Source organism: Macadamia integrifolia, chromosome 13 (genome assembly GCF_013358625.1).
Source record: "Macadamia integrifolia cultivar HAES 741 chromosome 13, SCU_Mint_v3, whole genome shotgun sequence".
Taxonomy (NCBI): Eukaryota; Viridiplantae; Streptophyta; class Magnoliopsida; order Proteales; family Proteaceae; genus Macadamia; species Macadamia integrifolia.
This window is the reverse complement of record NC_056569.1, coordinates 18013582-18033495: the sequence shown is the minus strand read 5'-3', so window position 1 is coordinate 18033495 and position 19914 is coordinate 18013582. Positions and strand designations below refer to the sequence as shown.

At 37.4% G+C, this 19914-nt stretch overlaps 1 long non-coding RNA gene across 1 annotated transcript; it reads left to right on the top strand.

Moving 5' to 3' along the window:
- Positions 1 to 18786: 18786 nt before the first annotated feature.
- On the top strand, positions 18787 to 19737 carry LOC122058843. Its single transcript, XR_006133959.1, has 3 exons — positions 18787 to 18822; positions 18961 to 19018; positions 19488 to 19737. It is a non-coding gene; the product is annotated as an uncharacterized LOC122058843 (long non-coding RNA).
- The last annotated feature ends 177 nt before the right edge of the window (positions 19738 to 19914 follow it).

The window sequence follows — 19914 nt, the reverse complement described above, 5'->3', positions numbered from 1 at the left end:
GCGATATCAAACTGATACCATTCCTGATTGGCCAGGATCAGACATAAATACCCTACTTTCAAATAAAAAAAACTGATTTTTAGACTATTTATCCCTCATTCGTACCAATCCACTAATATGGTATTGACCAAGAATCAGAATGAATCAAGGCCAATTCCAATCCAATCTGTTTGATATTGACTGATCCGATCCAATTCTTCAAACTATATATGATTCCCATGACTCAAATGCAATCGTAACATATTCATAAATGACTTGGATTGCAGGGTCATGTCCGGTCCAACCCAATTGCAGCAAATGGCCGACCAATTGAACCGCCCTTTTGCCTTTTGTTCATTATTTTATAGTCATATGCACCAATAACATAAAAACTTCCCATCATATTTTACTTATGCGCCTTGGCTCTTACATGTCAAAATCTTTTTCTTGGATCCACCCTCTTTCTTCTTTAATGTCGGATGACTCTTTCACACACACACACACACAGAGAAGGGGGGGGGGATTTGCTTAATTCGCTCAACTCCAAGTCTTGAGACCCTAGAAACTGAGATGCTAACTACCGACTTAATTTTACTTTTGTTATACATAATTTTCAATAAAAACCTAATCAAAATGGAAGAAAATCAACGTAATAGTATTAAATTAGGGTTCGAATGAGAAAGGGCAGTTGACTGAGATTTATGTCGACGAACTACGTCCACGTGGTGATTCTATCTGCCAATTTCAACGTGGAAGAAAATAACCCAAAACCTTTATCACTTAATATATATATATATACCTTATTATTATTATTATTATTATTGCACCCACACCCCCCACCCAAAAAAAAAAAAAAAAAATTATTATTATTTAAAGGATTAGGTGGGACGGTCAAGATTAAAGAAAGATAAACCTTATGGAGACTTTTTGAGAATTACCCATTACATGAAATATATGACTTAATACCTTTACCTCTTTAATTGCTAATTATTAGAAAATCACAATCAAATAATAATCCCATCCATTCTCTCTCTCTCTCTCTCTAGAATGAGATTTGGTCTTCTAGTTTTCTCTTCCTCCTCAGTTGGGACTTGGGAGTTGGGACTGTTCCTCCTCTGTCAAAGTCTGAACCAATCACTCAATATTGAGTATAGCAATATAGTATTCTCTAAATCAAGTAACGTCGCTGATCCTTCCTTGGTTCCTTGTCATTCTTTCCTTTCATCGAATAAGATAATACATCGTTGTCAACACTTTGATTTTAGTATGAAGAGTAAACCATAATCAAACGGCGGGGCCAACTGCTCCTTTTCAAGATTTCAAACCCATTTCTCTAACTTTCAAGCCTTATTCACGACCCAACCGACTTCATAATAGTTTACCTCCTGTACTCCTCGATGATAACTTGCATTCCATAGTTTGCATAAGTGAGTTGATTTGGAAGGGTCGTTAAGAGGTTGAGAATTTGAAGGTCACGTTAGCTTCATTATTGATGGGGTCTTGATGAATTAATGGGCCTATGCGAGAGTTTTGGGGGGAGGTAGTCTTCCTGAAAAATTATTAGGGGTATATAAGTATTTCGACAAATTACTTGTACAAGGTTTCATTATATATTTATAGCGATAGTTTTTTCTATGTAAGTAATATAAGAGATTTGAAAACGAATGGTTATAACTTTATTCTCCATTGATAGTGAAGCGGATTTCATCATTATTTCTTTTCTTTTTTTCTTTGATAAATGAGAAATAATGGTGAAGCAGGACCAGGTATCTTAAAACCCTAACCCAATCTTGTCGGGTCCATACCAACTCAACCTAACCCTAATTGACCTTGATTGGGCCGGGTTCGCCCTGTTTGGCCCTGATTTTTGCCAAGGTAGCGCCAACGCTTTTTCTATTGCATTTTAGCATAATTTTTTTTTAAAACACCAATAATTTATGAAATGTAACACAATAATAAATGTTTAGGATGCCTAATAGTAAGAATCAATGACCCAAATTTCATTATTCTAAATAGAAGGATAAGATTATATTCATCAGGGTTAAAATCAGGGTCGGGCTATGCTTAGGCCTCAACCTAGGCCAAGCCAATTCTAACCCGCACTCAGAGTCAGAAATCTTATCCCAAGTAGGTAGACATTGGCAAAAGCCTAAGCCTGGGCGCATTGAGACCAGGTCTAGTCCGTGGCAATTTTATGCTCAAAATTCAATGAACGATGAAAAAGAATGCATGTGTGTGGTTGATCTAGGGGAAGGAGTCGGGAAAGAAGGCTGGTTAGTAGTAGGCACTTGGTTCGTTCTTTGATCATTTACCGTAAATGCCCTATTCAGGCTCAAGGCAAACTAAGGCGGGTTTGGTCCATCAGGAGCAACTTACACCCCTAATAGGAAATATATTTAAAAAAAGAAAAAAGAAAAAGAAAAAATACCAGCTTCATAGGCAATCTAGGGGGAGGGGGATCCTTATAGTAGAACCTACAGCCAAACATCACAAAAGGGCCGGGGTACATCAAAACTAGAGTGCATCAATAAAAAGGGGATGCACCAAAACCTGAAGGGGGAACATCTATAAACAAGGGGATACACCAATACCCTAGGGGAGGGCGAAATACATCAATAAAAAGGAGATCCACCAACACTTAGGGGATGAACAAGAACCAAGATGATACATACAACAAAATTAGGGGGAGAAATACAATGGTAAAAGCTAGGGTATACACCAAAATTCAAGAAGAGAACAAAAACCAAAGATGACATGTACAATAAAACTAGAGGGCAAAATACACCAATAAAAGGGGAATACACCTAAACTCAAGGGAAAAGCAAAAGAGAAAGATGATAAAACAAAACTAGAATAGAAATGGAGGAAAAGTCCCAAGAGAGTGCTAGATGCCTAACCATTTAAATCTTTGTGCAAATGTATCTTTCATAGTATAGTTGAAATTCCCATTTATTTTTCTACATCATGTTAGATTCACGTATTTTCTACATGCTATCCATTTCCGTTTCGCTATCTACAATTCCATTTCCCAAGAATCTCAATTTTCTCTCGCTAGCTTTCCTAATCAATAATTAAGAACGGGAAACCCATCATTTTCTTTTCCAACGTTAACTGCGAATTCAAGTTGTCTCTTTTCTTCATTAGTTTCAGACGCAATTTCCCTTGTAACCAACCAAAAATGGTACAAGCAGTGCTATCAATTATTGATTTAGTTAACGAGATAAGATCTCCACAAGTCAAAACAAGTGATAGCAAATTAAGTTGTGGCTGGTGAGGTGCAATCCTGTGAGATTGTAATTTGTGGGGTCGGATTCAGTGCGAGAATACCTGATTGATACGTAGCAAATAATCTTTTCTTCATTATCTTTTCTTTTCCTTATTTTCTAATTTTTTTTTTTTTTTTGGTATAACTTTCTAAATAAATTAGGGGCAAATGGGCAATAGGATGCTATTTGCTTGTGCAGTTACTGTATCAATATGCAAACCAATGATAGATCATAAGGAGACATATTCAGAACATAGGATGAAGAGTAATGTAGTCTTTTCGTGTCCGCTTATGTCTAAATATCATGCTTGTTCTCTTTTATGCACCTTCATTTCATCTGACCGCCGCCGGCAAAAGAAGAGGAAGGTTAGAATAGAAAAGAGATGATCAACCGCAAGCTCGTTCATCGCCTCTGCAATCATTCAGGGAGAGAAGAGGATTTTGTTCTCTTTTACGCACCTTCATCTGATTTGGCTGCCACCAGTAAAGGAAGAGGAAGGTGAGACCAAAAAAAGACGATCATCCGCAAGCTCGTTCATTGCTTCTGCAATTATTCAGGGGGAGAAGAGGATTTTGTTCTCTTTTATGGACCTTCATCTGATCTGGCCACCGTCGGCAAAGGAAGAGGAAGGTGAGAACAGAAAAGAGACGATCATTCGCAAGCTTGTTCATTGCCTCTAGAATCATTCAGGGAAAGAAGAGACGGGAGGAGAGACAGGTCAAAATTCTTCCAACCGTCGGATTTCTCGTCTCCACATATCGATCATCTACAGGAAAAAAATCGTCTGTAATTCCGATCTCGTACAATTCCGTGAAATACCACCTTCAAGGAGTGACACGTGTATTGATACCAATGCAATAGTCCGGATCTGATTTAAATGACTCTTCACTGATTTAAGGTTTTGTTAGTTGTACCAGATCTGGACCATTGCATTGATATCAATACACGTGTCACCCCGTGAAGGTGATATTTCATGGAATTGTACGAGATCGAAATTACAGACGATTTCAACCCTCATCCACAAGCTCGTTAGACAGACACTCGTTGGAACGTCAGTCATTGGAGACGAGTCGGATCCCAAGTAACGACTTATAAAGAGAGATTATCCTTTATTTTTATATGGGAAAAGGTTGGGTATACCGCCGATATCAAGTATGCTAGCACCCATCGTGTCTATCTCTCTCTTCCCTTTTTCTGAAATGACCTTCATATCATTTCTGAATGATATTCCTATTGGTGCTATCCGTTAACATATATATATATATATATATATATATAGAGAGAGAGAGAGAGAGAGAGAGAGAGAGAGAGAGAGAGAGAGAGAGAGAGAGAGAGAGAGAGAGAGAGAGAGATTTTTAAAGTGAGTTTGCTTATGTAGACAATCCGTCACCCATATGCAATAACCGGTTTCCTAGGAGAATTGGATTTGAAGGGAAGGTGGGAGAGGAGAGGCCAAGCGGTGTTGGAGGAAGGAAAAGAAATGATTTTAAAACCCTTTTGAATTACCCAAGGTTGATCCTCGTTTACCATATCTTCTCGTCCTTTTTCTTTTTTTTCCTTTGATGGTTTACATCATCAGCCGTTGTATTCATATTGTTACTTCCCGTTAGTTTTCTTTAGGCGGTGGTCAATACATCAGACTGTCATTATTGACCCATTCTGGTGGATCGCTTCTTTAGGTCAGCTGGTTTGGAAGCGGTCAAGGGATTCGAATGGTGCCTATAGAGTATTATGCAATTTTAATCATTTATATATAAATAGGCAAAAAGCCATTGTAACACGCGTGATATAGAAGAAAACTCCCCCCACCTTTTAAAAATAAAATAAAATAATAATAATAATTCAATATTGGAGTACCTTGTTAATTTTTAGGTAATTTTAAAGAAATTCGTATCTAATTAGGGGATTTCTTAAAACCCTACCTGAACCTCAAGCCCCTAAAACTCAACCCATGACCAACCTAATCTTATTAGGCTCTTGCTTAAGCTCAATTCTATCCAGTTTATGCCAACCCAACCCAACCCAGCCTTAATTGAACCTCATGAGGCCGAATTGATCTTGATTTTTACCAAATTCTAGCAAGAGAGAGAGAGAGAGAGAAAAGAAGCACCAATAGATCAAATGATCATTACACAATTAAAATTATGAAGTGGAACATAATAATAGATGTTCAAGAAACCTGACCATAAGAATTAATAATCAACATTTCATTATTTTGAATAAAATGATAGGATGATAAGCCTAATTATATTATAAAATAGGATTAAAATTAGGCCTTGTTTGGCTAAGCTAGGCCTCGGCCTCAACCCAACCCTAGCCCAAACCTGATCTAGGTCGACGTTTTTTAACTCTAACCCGCTATTAGGGTTAGACTTCTTAGTCTAAACCCTATTCGCACTCAGGATAGGCTCAGACTATCAGAGCTAAACTTGCACCCCTACATCTAACAACATAGCTGGGTGAAACTCACATCTAACCGTGCGGCCATGATAAGTAATGATAGGGGTTTTGGAGGATCCATCATGAGACGGAATTGAACTAAAAACATGCCAAAATTTGAGGTTCTTTTTATCTTTTATTATTATTTTTTTTTGGGTGAAAAGGTTCTTTTTATCTCAAGGTAAAAAGAAATTTAAAAGGCTGCATGACCTATTGACCTATATGCCTAGCTAGACATAGGGAAGAGTGAAATGACTCCATCTATTGTTGTTGATACTTTCAAGTGTGCTCCCATTGGTCCTCTATGTTGGTGCAAGGGTCACATTACCTTTCTAGGGAAACCTTTTCCCATATCTTAATCACTACATTCCTCAAGGTCTTAGGCTGGATTTTTCAATGTGATATAAGAACCCACGTTTTACTGTTGTCCTTCCTAAATTGACCATCTCCTTGTAGAGCTAGGTATCTCGAAACTGCAAGTGAGAGATTGTTGAACTGTTAGAAGCTATAAAGCTATAATCCCACATTGATTTGTTCAAATTCTTAGTACGTTCATATACTTGAAGAAGAGCTCTCACAACCGGATGCCTTCAATGTGTTTCTGGGCCAATGTCATTATCAACTTAATGGGGTTGGTTACATATATCCTTATCCTCCGATCACTTCTATTCAAAGTCATACTTGATATTTGGGCCAAGCTAAGCAATGTTTTCCTTGCCACTTCTCTAATAGTCATTTAAGGTCTACATTTGATTCTTTTAGCTCCTTCAATCTAAAACTAATCACTCATTTATACTACTGCATCTAAAAACCTTCACTATACATTTTTTTTTTTTTGTTAACCAAAGTGTTCGGACCAGCTTACACACACCTCGACTAATCCTCGGGGAGACTAACGTAACAATCCACCGCCACGGTTTCTGCTTAAATAGCAAATACAGATGGAGAATCGAACCTGGGATTATATGCTTATCCACACAATCCTTAATTCGCCCTAACCATCTGAGCAACCCACGGATGGGTACCTCCATTATACATAGTCATGCCACCTTAGACGATTTTCTCATAATTGATCATGTATTGAAGCAACTCTCAAATCTTTACCAAAAAGCAACTCTCAAATCAACCCTAATTTTATTTAAACTATCCCAGTAAAAAACTGATTACTAAAGTGAGTCAATACTGGACCATTGTGACTTCGGATTCCCTTATTTTAGTGCATGCATTCACATGTAATTACCATGCATGTGCGTCAACTTCGCAAGAAGAAGTGGAACAATAAGGCGTGCACGTAACTCACGCGGCTCCACTCTCACCAAGACAAGGATGTCTGTTTAATAATTTACTTCTCAACCTATACTTTCCTCTCCAAATCTGAGGACGACTTATGTGTGAAACATGTGAAAACCTGTGTTTCTCTATAATCTAATTTCTACTTTCTACACAAGAAGACCTTTCTTTTCCAAGCCACCAACTTCATCACCTGAGGGTCTTACAGGATATCTAGAAAGGGAGACTTGCCGTGGCCAAAACAACCTTCTCTTCTTGTCTATATCTACTCTTTGGTCATGGGCTATGAAGAAAACGTTCACAGGGGTTCAAAGATGTGGGCCCATCTGGTTGTAATCCAATTTATGAGATGTACCCACCAAAGCAAGAAAGACCCTTTGGTACCTCCAAGATACCATTGATTAGGTTAGTTCACATGAGTCTTTTCTAGTCTCTTTCCGTATTCAATAGAACGACTTGCTGGTTTCACATCATCCAACCACTCAATGCAGACGGGAGACCTTTACAGTCATGAACCTATCATGGCCTCTAAATGAAGAGAACAAAGATGGTATTCGGGGATATAGAAAAAGGTAAGCTCAAAAAGTTAAAAGCAAGGAGATTGGATGAGATGTATCTGAGGAAGACTTGGAAAGAGTTGAAGAAAGTGGTTATTTGTTGGCTTATTATCTCTAGTCTACTCTTTGGCTGAGAGTGGGAGTGTCAAAATGCAAATCGAACCTGCTTGAACCGAAACAAATGAAATCAAACCGGACCAAACTGAATTGAACCAAACTTTATTAGATCGCTTTGGATTGGGTATCATGAACCTGAAACCAAATTGAATCAAAACCAACTCAACCCGTAACTGAGTGAAAAAAAACTGAGCCAAAACCCAAGCCAAAAAAATGTGAACCGATATCACCCCAAAATTCATTAAAAAAGTATATTTTTCCTATAATTATGTATACATAATATAAATGTCAAATCAAATCCAAATTGAACCGAAACCAAAACGATAACCAACCCGGTAACAAATGGGTACCTTCTCATATTGGTTAAGTAGTTTCAGATTTATTATTCCTACCCTGAAACCAATTCATCCGGCCTGATCCGACTGATTGGCATCCCTAGATGAGAGAGCACATCAGGTTTTGAGAACATCAGGGTTGAAGTAACTATTTACACTTTATCTAACTTTCAATGAATAAGCCCACGAAAGAAGAAAACATAGGACTGCTCTGGCTGATCATTTGGATCACCAGCTGGCTTTTTCTTACCTCACCCATACTTCCCATATATTGCTATTTTAGAAACCAGGAGAAGAGTATATTAATATACATATCTTGAATACCTAAGCATCCTCATTAATTAACAAAATAATCCCTTATTAGTGAAAATTTGATAAACTCTCAGATATGTAATTCCAATATTAATTAATGGTTGTTAATCCAAATGGTTTTTTAACCGGTTGTGATCAAAACTATGACCAGCTCATGCAATTTCATATATCTTGTGATTTAATCACACCTTACAAACTAAGCCTTTTTTTTTTTTTTTTTTTTGGATAAAGATGGATATCTAGACCTTTGGCTTAACTAGTCAAACGAATTCATAATGACCCCACAACCACATGGATCGGATCATACCATGATTAAATGAGAACCATTTAACTTTCACAAAAAATAATGAAGAGCACTAAATACCCTATACTTCCTTGAGGCGAAGATCCTTTGTCAACTCGACTGCCCCTTGATATTCACAAGCTAAGTTTACTTTATCAATGGAAAAAAGACTACAAGGATGAGGCTAACATCCAACAGTGGACATAGCAACAAGTGGCCTCTTTAGGTGGTTCAACTTGGACCATTCACTGTGAAAATTTTAAACAAATTTTCTATTTAAATGTGTCTCGAACTGATAAATAATGAAAGACGAGTAGCCCATCCTTTCAACTATAATCGTTTCATAAGTACCTAAGAAAAAAAAAATGGTCTTTCTAGTGGTAGTTGCAGAAGCTAAGATCATGAAGCTGTAAACTCTAGTATTATATTATTCTGTCTCATCCATACGTGTGAAATGTAAAGGCCTTCTACTGCTTTGGTCTCTTCTTTCCCTAAACCTTCTCCTCACAAAAACCAGATTAGCTAAGAAAATTAATAATCATTGGTTAGACTTTCAGACACCTCTAACATCATAGGACAAAGAAAATAAGGAATGGAAAGATCTCAGATCCAATTGTGTGGTGAGGGATAATCCCTGTTATCTATAAAACAAAACAAGAAACCCCTACTTGAACTTGATGTGCCATCTGTGGAGAATAGCTTTTGGTTTACTAGGCAATGGCTACTTGAACTGAAAAGGTGATATTTCTGTCCTCTACTACTGAAAGTACACATTTTCTGCTCCATGACAAAGAAATGAGGCCACCTTAGGAAAGGACAAAGACGACTTGTGGATGATATAAATCAAAACGGGTTAATATTTGATTAGTTAAAACACATAGAGCAGTGTTCTCTTCAACTTCTCAATGTGAGGAGATTAATTAAAAACTAATAAGGTTTTGCTTCTATCCTCTTTGAATGTTGTTATTGTGAAACATTTATGATAATCTATTTTATTCACAATGGTCCATTTGGTGTTTACAAAATCACATTTGCAGATAGAAAAGGTCAACTAATATTTCAGCACTGAAAGCAGCATTTGATCGGATCAATTTTATAAAAACTGAGAAGATGGTTGGAGAACTAGGGATCAACTGGACATGCTTATCTGGGAGTGGCTCATGATTTGACTCACTGAGTCAAACTGATTGGGGATTTTTAATTTGCCCTCATTTTTGTGACAAAATGATTTGGGTCATGATTTCATTTTTAATTACGGATCAGAGAGCCATGTCTGCTTGTGTAGTCAGTGCATCAGTGCGTAGATCAATTGGAAACCACACGAAAGCATGTAGGTAAGGGGGTAGTGTGATTTTTTTCGTGCCCGTCTATGTCTAGACATAAAGACATGCAAGTGGGCAAGGTTCTTTTCTCTTTATTATTTATTTGTGACAATTATTTTGATCATGATTCTTAATTTTTAGGATTTACATCTATGATACTATGTTGCTTCCATCATAGCCCTAAGAGTACAGAAAGGACAAAGCCCTCAAAGGCACTGAAGGGCTCCTACTCCTAGAAGCCGGAGAGAAGAGAGCCAAGACAACTAAACCGAGCTAACCCTTAGCCCGCAAAGAAGGCCAGCCACACCGGAAGTACATGACCCTCAGCAAGAGGACCATATTGGATTCACTCCCCATCTATCTCTACCAAGAAAAACTTACAAGGGGATTTTCTCCCCTTCAATACAAATCGCTCGGTAGCGGTTCTCAACATTAGCTTTAATGTCTTTAGAAATAAACTAGTGGGTATAGGTTTTGTTCCTGAAGATACAAAAGTTCCTTTCCTCCCAAATGTGGGTTATGATGCTATAATATGCTAATTTGATAATTCCACCAATAGAAGCCCATGGAAAACTCCTCCCACTCCCACCCCTAAAAAAAAAAAAAAAACCATTGAACATAACATTAATACCAGGCCATCTACAAGTCTCTCTCCCCCTCTCTCTCTCTCAATGAGCATTTGCAGCTAGAAAAGTCAATTATGATGTTTACTTAAATTAAATCATATTTGCCGATGGAAAACGTCAATTGATACTTAAGCTTAGACAAGTAGATAATGACTGAAAAACTAGGGATCAACTGACATGTTTTTCTAGGACTGGCTCATGATTTGACTCAGTGAGTCCAATTGATTCGGGATATTATTGTGGTCATTAATTTTCCTTTATTTTTGTGATGATATAAATTGGATAACGATTCCCATTTTTCTATGACATTTGTGACAATTTTATTTAGATCATGATTTGCATTTTATGCTTACATCTATGATGATATATTAATTCAGTCATAGTTCCTAATTCAGTTTTAAACCCCCAGCCCCACCAAAAAAATAAATGAATAAATAAGTTTCCTATTTCACCCTTACCATGATGGTACTACTTGTATCACAAGTCTCGCTTCACCCCTAACATTTGTGATACTATTATAGTATTATTAATCCATCTCATCTTTATATATGTGATGATATTATTTAAATTATAATTCATGTATGATAATATTTCATAGATTATAATTGTCATTTGTCTCTAATATTTGTGATGATATTACTGAGGCAGATATTCCCATTTTAGGCTTTATATATCTATATATATATAGCTTTGGTTCCACCGGAAACTACCATTGAAGTAGATTTTGCTCTAGCTTTACAAGCTTCATCTTCGAAGAAGAATAGTAGAATAAGCTTGAATATGAAATATTTGAGCTCAAATCCTTCGACTCCTAAAGAGAAGGGGAAGGAGGTCTTCGCCACGGGCATGGGTGGAGAAGATTTTGATGACGATCTCTATTATATTGAACTTCAATGCTTACGTTGTACCCATTGATAACACGACGATGACCAGTACAAAGCAATGGGGAAGTACTGGTGGTGGAGACAGGACGGACGCGGACGAACTGTCAGTGATGAAAACCTCCATGTTTCGCCCAGTCATCATTCTACGGCTTCTGGGAAGTTTACAGGACAGATTTCAAGCTCTGTTTCTCACTCATCAAGTGCCGCTCCTAGTACCTATACAACGAGATTCACTAGAGCAGCTTTCATGGGATGAACCCCCAAATTCAAGCAGGTTATAACGATCAGGTTCTATCGGTCAGGTTGGTGCTAGTTCCCATCCAAATGCATGGGGACGGTCAGGTTTGCTCAAGGGAATGTGGTAAAAAGGAGATAAACATTTGATTCTAAGTTTCTAACCGTGTTAACACCATAGGGTACGTTTGTAATTTTAAACTTCGCAGGGAATGGGAATATAATAGATGAAATATTCAAGGGAGTGGAGTGAAATTTCCTCTAAATATTATTAAGTTCTCTCATAGAAAATGAATGCAAAAGATAGATCGATATAGAACACTCTAGGATCCTACTTCTATCTTCTTAGAAGAAGACACATAGGCTTACAAAAAACAGAATTTAGTGAAAGAGGCAGTTGTTGACAATGCTACAAAAAGAGAAGAGAATAAATATTACGAGGCCAATATATCTCAAATTATTTGTGACTAGGAGTGAAACGAAGCCAGGTAGACAGATGAGTAGTCTAAGGCATGTCTGAGCTGGAGATCATCGTAATTAACAAACATCAGTAGATGGGTTGGGGTCTAAACCTCTTACAGTTTCACCCTCTTACCTCTTTGTGATTCCTGGAGGAAACTTTTGATTGGGCAAGTTATCATGGGTTCTTACCCAAATGAAGAGTTCATCATGTCTGATGATATATAGCTTCCTTGATACTACATGTCATGCAGGCTGGGCTACCGTTATTTTTATAAATTGAACATTTGTTTATGAATCCTTATGCTCTAGTTACACAAAGAATTCCTAACAAGCAAAGATCAAATGAGTTCTCGAAGGACTCATCCAGGAGATAGTTAAAGCTAGAAATCCCCAACATTTGGACCGACTCAAGGGGGTGGTGAACATGATGCAACATGTAGGGATTGCAAGAGGTGTTTCCTTATCTTATGGATAGGGGTTTAAGTTACAGAAGAAAGAACAAATATTTTGTTAATATCGCTTATCACTTAGCCAAATGGGTTAAACGATATTTTGAATGATGTATATGATACTTTACCTCCTTTTATTTTCTAGTCAAGTTTTTAATTTCATTATCAAAAAAATTCTTCATTTTAGCTCATCAAAAGTGTGTGATCTTACGACTAATACTTCAGGTATGTAAATGGAAGACATTGATGATTTGATGATAAAGTGGACTTTAATAAAACGAATAAAGAATATGGTTCTTATTTTTATACTCTTAAGAAAATGAAAGTTAATAAAGTTGTAGATACAAAAGTTGGACATTTTCATTTTAACCAGGGGTGACAACTTGTTTTGGACCTAGGCTATGATTATATAAATTAGAGCCAACTAATATTTTTAATTAAATAGGCTACAATTTTGAATTTAGGTCAGATTTTGGTTTATTTAGTGGATATAGACTCTCAAAAGTTTAACAACTACTATAACAATAAAGGACACTATAGTTTCCCTAAGACGGTCCTTCATGGAAACCATGTCATGGAAGCCCATATTTCTGCCATATGGAGTCTCTATTCAAGCTCAAATTTGGAGGACCAGTTTTTTTTTTTTTTTTTTGAAAGTACCAATTCCATTGAGCAACATGCCTTCATGTATTTATCAGTTAATAAGTTTCAGCCTCGAATTCTTTGAAAAAGAAATAGTTAGAAATTGGAAAAATACAAATTATTTAAAATTAGGTGTTTCGAAAGGTGTTGCTTGTGTTTTCAACGAAGAGAAAATAAAATGGAAAAAGGTTTAATACAATGTGTTTTCTGATTGAGATGAGTCATAAAAAATAATATATTATTAATCCATAGGGTGCACAATGTAGTTACTTCAAGATGCCACAAAAGTTGTAATGAGAAGGCTCTCAAGTAAGGGCGTTAATCAATTCAATCCTAATGTAAATGATTTGATTCAGTTCGATATGATATTTTTAAGTAAAAGTAAAATTGAACCCTACCATATAATCAGTGGTTTCATATATTGAAACCGAAACAATTTATAAACAATTTTGTTTTAAATGGTTTTCTTTTGTTTTCTAATTTTTTTATTCAAATAACTTCCTTACTTTCAATATTTTTAGTGAAATAGGTATAAATTTTAACACTGAATTGAATTGTTTATTAATTGATATATGCTTTTTTTTTTTTTAGTTGTTTAATGTAAACTTAATTTTTCATTGAAATGTATGTAAACCTAACATTGAATACCTAACTTATTGTGTCTATGTTAACTGGTTTAACAGTTTACTTAAGCGGTTTACCAATGGATTAAGTTGTTAAAATACATTTATTAAATGGTTTCAATTTTAAAACCAAAATCAAACTATTTATTAAACGGTTTTTCACGATTTTGGTATAAACGATTCAATTTCAGTAAACAATTTCAGTTTCAAATTCCCACCTTACTCTCAAGATGGGTAGGGAAGTGGAGTTTTCACCTTAATAATAAGGACAAAATTTTCCTCCACTGGTGGCTGAATTGATGGGACGGTTCAGATGAGACCCCCTTCTCCATACCTCTCTCCACCCTATTGTTTGGAACGCAATGGCCACCATGGCCTTAGGAAAACTCGGTCCTAATAATAAAAAAAAGGGGAGGATTTTCTAATCAAGCAATGTATAGGAGCACACCAATTAGGATTGACAAAACTAGCACAAGAAGGTAAAGAGATCATTTCTTGTGAGGAGGAAAGACATAGATATAGAGGTTCTAGTGCACTCAAAGAACCAATTCCGTAATAACATTATGGATAAAAGAATCATCCCAGGCGTGTGAAGCCTACACCTAGAAATAGGACCACAGGAAATGACTATCATGCCACCTTGAAATGAATAAATCTCACCCTTATTGATGTTGCTGCTGCTCTCAACTGCGCAGAGATCTTCTACCCTAATATTAATGAGAATGGTTAATGGTTAAAACAATAAATAATGATGATGACAAAAAAATATTCCTCAAAACCATTCTATTACTAACTTAATATACCATCTTTTTTACTGGGTTGAAAGGCCCATATATTTGCCCAAAAACAAAAATAAAGCATTCTGGGCTGGGCTTATTATAGCCCAACTTTCACGCCAGTCCAGACTAAGACCTAAGGTTTGTAATGTGAAAAATCCAACCTGCTCGGACCTGGCATTAAAAAAAAGGCATACCCAGTGGCCAGTGCATGAGACTCTCGCTCCTGTGGGATTTGGGAAGAGTCATAATATATGAAGCCTTATTTTCGCTTTGCATAGAGACTGTATCTTAAGATACAAACCCATGATCACTAGGTAACATGGAACAATCTTAACGTTGCCAAGGTCCATGTCAGACCTAGCATGTCCCACAAACCCTATGTCCAACATATAGCTCACAGACAACCCATATATGAAAATAGCCTTGCTTCAGCTTCAATCCAAATCCAAGTTTGTAGTGGACACAAGCTAGACCAGTTCCTAGCGTTCTAAATTCTTAGATGTCATCAGTTTCATCCGCCCTATATTGAGGTCCTTAACCCTGTAATCCATACTTCCTCAAGCCATGGGTGCTAGTTTCTATTGTAGCTTGACTGCTTGAGCACATCATGTCACCATGATTTAATTACCAATTCCCAATTTACAACTAATAATAGTTTCCAATTTCTGGCCCATGGCAACTTGGCCCATTGGAGTCCATAACTTCTGATTCTTCTAGAAGTTCTGGTGATTGACCAACAAATTTGACATTTTTTATTTTGGGAGAAAAGAAAACTGTCAAGATGGGTGGAGCCTGTGCTTAGACATAAGAAGGATGAAATGACTGTCTCATTCTCACTTCCCCATGAAATTAAAATTCCTACACCCCTCTTGGATGCACCAATGTGTGTGTTCTCATTAGCTCTTATGGCAATGCAAGGCCTTTGTAGCCTGACAACGATCTAATCCAAATTCATTACCCACGTGGGGTGCTTCCCCCATGCCAATGAAATGAAATCTCTACTCTAACTATAGAGCCATAAATAAGGGGAGATCCCACATAGATACTCCCCTTTTGTGGGAAGGCACCCCTCATGGGTAGAGAATACAGATTCAAAGGGATTCCCCTCCCTTTTTTCTTTTCTTGGGATTTTGTGTTGCCTCTTTGGCTTAATAGATATAGGCATTTGAGTTGAATCTTGTCAATTTCAATTATTCATTACTCTTTTTTTATTCAAATACATTATGCAAAAATAAATCTATATTGTGTTATCTACCTTAATTTTAATAGTGTAATGGGAGTTTCGATAAAATATATATATATATATATATATTTAATAAATATTTATTCTTATTATAAAACAGGGATCATTACCTAGTCATGTGGTTCCTGCATCAGCACACAGACCAATGATAGCTCGAATACATGCATTAACCATGGGGCCAAGGTGGTCATTTTATCACCCATTGACTTTGGGCATAGGGGCCACGATCGGGTAGTATTCTTTTCCCTTTTATTATTTAGAGGAAATTACATTCTCCTCCCCTGTACTTTGTCTTAATTAGGGGTGTCAATTTGTGGCCCGAACCGGCTAAACCGATCGGGATCGACCGTTTATAGATCATCTCGGCCCGGACCGTTTATTAAACGTGTCGGGCTTGAGCCCGGCCCGTTTATAAACGGTCGGTCTTGGTTTTACTACTTGGACCGTCGGGCGCCCGACCGAGACCGACCGTTTAACACCCGACCGAGACCGGCCTATTGTGCACCGGCCTAGCCCGACCCTTTAATGATTGTAGAATACCTATTTTATCCCCCAAATTAAAAAGTAAAAACTAAAAAGTAAAAACATGTTCACATTTTAAATAATGGTTATATTTGGTATCATTTATTAATTAATTGTCATTTTTTTGGGCTTGCATGAGTGGGCCGGAATATAAGAACACATTTTAAAGAGGGTCCGTTTAAAAACCGGTTGAAGCCCGTTTAACATTAAACATGCCCGTAGCCCCGTTAAGGCCCGACTAAAGCCCGATTAAGGTGGCCCGATTATAGCCCGAGGCCGACCGACCGAATATAAAGCGTACCATGCCCTCAATAGCCGATTAGTTAAATGGGCGGACACGGTGTAGCCTTTGAAAGTCTTCAAGCCCGATTAAGCCCGACCGAAACCGAACCGGCCCGACCGGTTGACACCCCTAGTCTTAATTATACTTTCCCCTTAAGTACTTTGAAAAATACCACTCTCCTCCCCTGTACTTTAAAGATTCTATCAATCGTTCCACTAGTCACTAACGGTGTTAAAATAACATTTAAAAAGACAATATTACCCTCTTTCCTCTCCCCTTTCCCTCCTCTTCCCTAACTTCGAACGAAAAAAGGAGTAGCAAGGTGAACTGCAGCACATCGGTGATTTTTTTTTTTTTTGTACACTAGAGTTTGTCTCCCAAAACCGGTAACCTAAGTAGCGGACGGTGCCATAACGTAGCGAACTACCGGTTAACCATCTCGGCCTCCTCTTCTACAGGCTTCTTGTAATCCAAAGACTTGTCGTTGTAAACATCCCACCACTTCTTCACTAACATCTTTGTATCTTCTCTGTCCATGTTTTTTTCTTTACTGGTGAATCTCTAGGGCTTCGATCCCTGTCCATAAATCCAGAAAAACCGAATTAGACGGATACCCATCAACTATCCGTATAAAGTCTTGAAAGAACATTTGAGTTGAATGAGGGCTTACTTAAGGGGTATAGTGAACGAGAGAGGGAGAGAGTTTTCATGTTTCTCTCTGCTTATGTTGAGCTTAGGACCTTTTCTGGTTCAGGGTTTTGGTTGGCAGCTTACATTGGAGTCACTGCAAGTGCATAACTCTATAAAGCTAGAAATCAGTTTCTGTGACAACCTATGATTTTCTTTGGTTCTTTCTTGGGCATGGTGGTTTAGATCATTGATTCTGCTAGGTCTTTCCTCTCTCCTTAATTTTGGGTGTTTGGAGCTTCAAATTATAGTTCTGTTACATGTTTTAGGACCAGGAAGACTACTTTTTTTCTTGTAGCGTTTGATAATTCGGTTTTCGCTCCCTCTATCAAATTTTAGAATTTTTTAAAAGATTCTGGGTTTAACTAGATGGTTCAGTATGCATTGGATGTTTTCATTTTTCCCAAAACTCCTCCCACAAGCGAAATTAAGAATTAAGTAGTGGAAGACCCACTTCTCTTTTTATTGGTTTATGTTATTTTGCTTTGATTCTTGTCATGGATGAGCTATCTCTGTACTTGAGTTTGATTTGAAGATAGTGCATCTCTTTTTGACACTATGCTGTTGCATTCTTTCTGAGATTCCCATGAACGTATTCATTAATGGTGGATTCATGGAGAAGAGGGCTGGTTTTCTCAGTTATAGAGGGAAGATGAACGAGAGAGGGAGAGAGTTTGCAGCGGTGACGAGGTTGACTGGGAGAAGTCATTGAGGTCGATGAATGCGAGTGGAGAAAATGGTAATTTGGGGATTATAAAAATTAATGTAAGGCTGACATCATCACTTAACAGACTATCTAACATAAGGGGTATGATTGAAAGCATCTTCAAACAGGGGTGCAAGTTTGGCCTTGACAGCTCGAACCCGTCCTAATCCCGAACAAGTACCGATTCAAAAATTTTGGCCCTGAGGGCCGGCCCGACCCTGAGTTAGGGTTAGGGCGGGTAAGGGTTGATGTCTTTGGCCCCGCCCAGCCCAGCCCGCCCTGAACCCGGCTCTAATTTTTTTACCCTGACTTTTGGCCCTAGTTTTGGCCCGGCCTGGCCCTAATTTTTGCCTCTGATGTTGACCTTGGTTGTGACCTTGATGTTAACTCTGAATTTAACCTAATTTTTATAGGGCGAGTGGTAGCAGCACGTACGTATTGTAATCTTATTTTCACTTTCTTTAAATATAAAACGTTCATTAAATATGAATTAATCTAAACCATCAATTAATTTTCTATATTGTAACCGATTCCCAATTTTTAGGATGGAAAGATCCGGTCATTCTTATCTTTAACCTGCTACGAAGGTCACAGCATGGGTGAGTGACCGCACCAGTTGGTACGTAACTGTTCCAACTTCTTCCATTCCAAATATTAAGGGAGAGAGGATACCAAAGGTTTTCTTTTCTCTCTCTCTCTCTCTCTCTTGGAAGAGAGAATACTGACGGTTATCTTCTCTCTCTCGCTCTCTCTCTCGCTCTTTGGAAGAGAGAATACTGACGGTTTTCTTCTCTCTCTCTCTGTCTCTACAACCTTTTTTTTTCTCTCCATCAATGGTTTCTCTCTAGAACTAGGCCTCTTTTATGTAGACGATCCGTCTCCATCTCGCTAATTATTTTAATTTCTCAACACAATGCCAGGTCACACAAATTGGGTCTAAGCAATCCATGGAAACAGAAGATAGAACATAGAAATCAGGTATTTACCTTCACTTGTTCTGAACTTACTTTTGCAAAGTCTGAATTTCGATTTTTTTATTTATGTATGGTGTACGCAATCAAATAAGGAATCAAACCTCCCGGCCTGCTCCTTATTTCCATCTTTCTCATCTCCAGTCTTTTTCTAAATACTACAGGAAACACCTTGGTATCAATAATAATAGAAAATCAGAACATAAAAAGTTCAAAGACTTTGTAATGGCACCATTGCCTGCTAATGCAGTGCTAGTTTCAGTGTGATATGGAATCACTATTACTAAGAAATAAACTTCATGGTGACTAAAAAAAATAAAAAATACTTACATTAGTTCATAGCATGAACACAGCATGGCTGACAGGGGGAGTATTGTTTCAAGATGTTGTCAAATGACTCAAATTATACTGAAAACTACAGAAATGCCAATTATTAGACTGTGTTACAACCTCATGATTCTTCTCATCTCTTGCAGAATAGTTTGGAACAATGTGTGCCTGTTAGAGTCATCCGTGGGCATGAATCTACAAGTAGTTACTGTGGAAAAGTGTACACATATGATGGTTTATACAAGGTGGATGACTGCAAACTATCTTTTAAGTCTATTACATTCTACTTTTGAGTTTTGATGCATTAAATGTTTCAGCAAACAATGCTGAAATGTCTATGCTCCCTGCCATATGAACTCTGTCTTAGGTTAAATAATAGAGAGAGTTTGTGTGTTCCTATTCTTGAGGCTTGCATTGCATCTTAATTAAAGCTTTAATTGCAATGGAATGGCATATAAAGCACGAGTTCTTGCAGGGACTCTCTTGTAAAAGCAAATTGAAGACCCAGAAAGTGGATGGTGAATCACTGGACCATCTATTTATGCATTATCTGCTAGATTATTTGGTCATTTG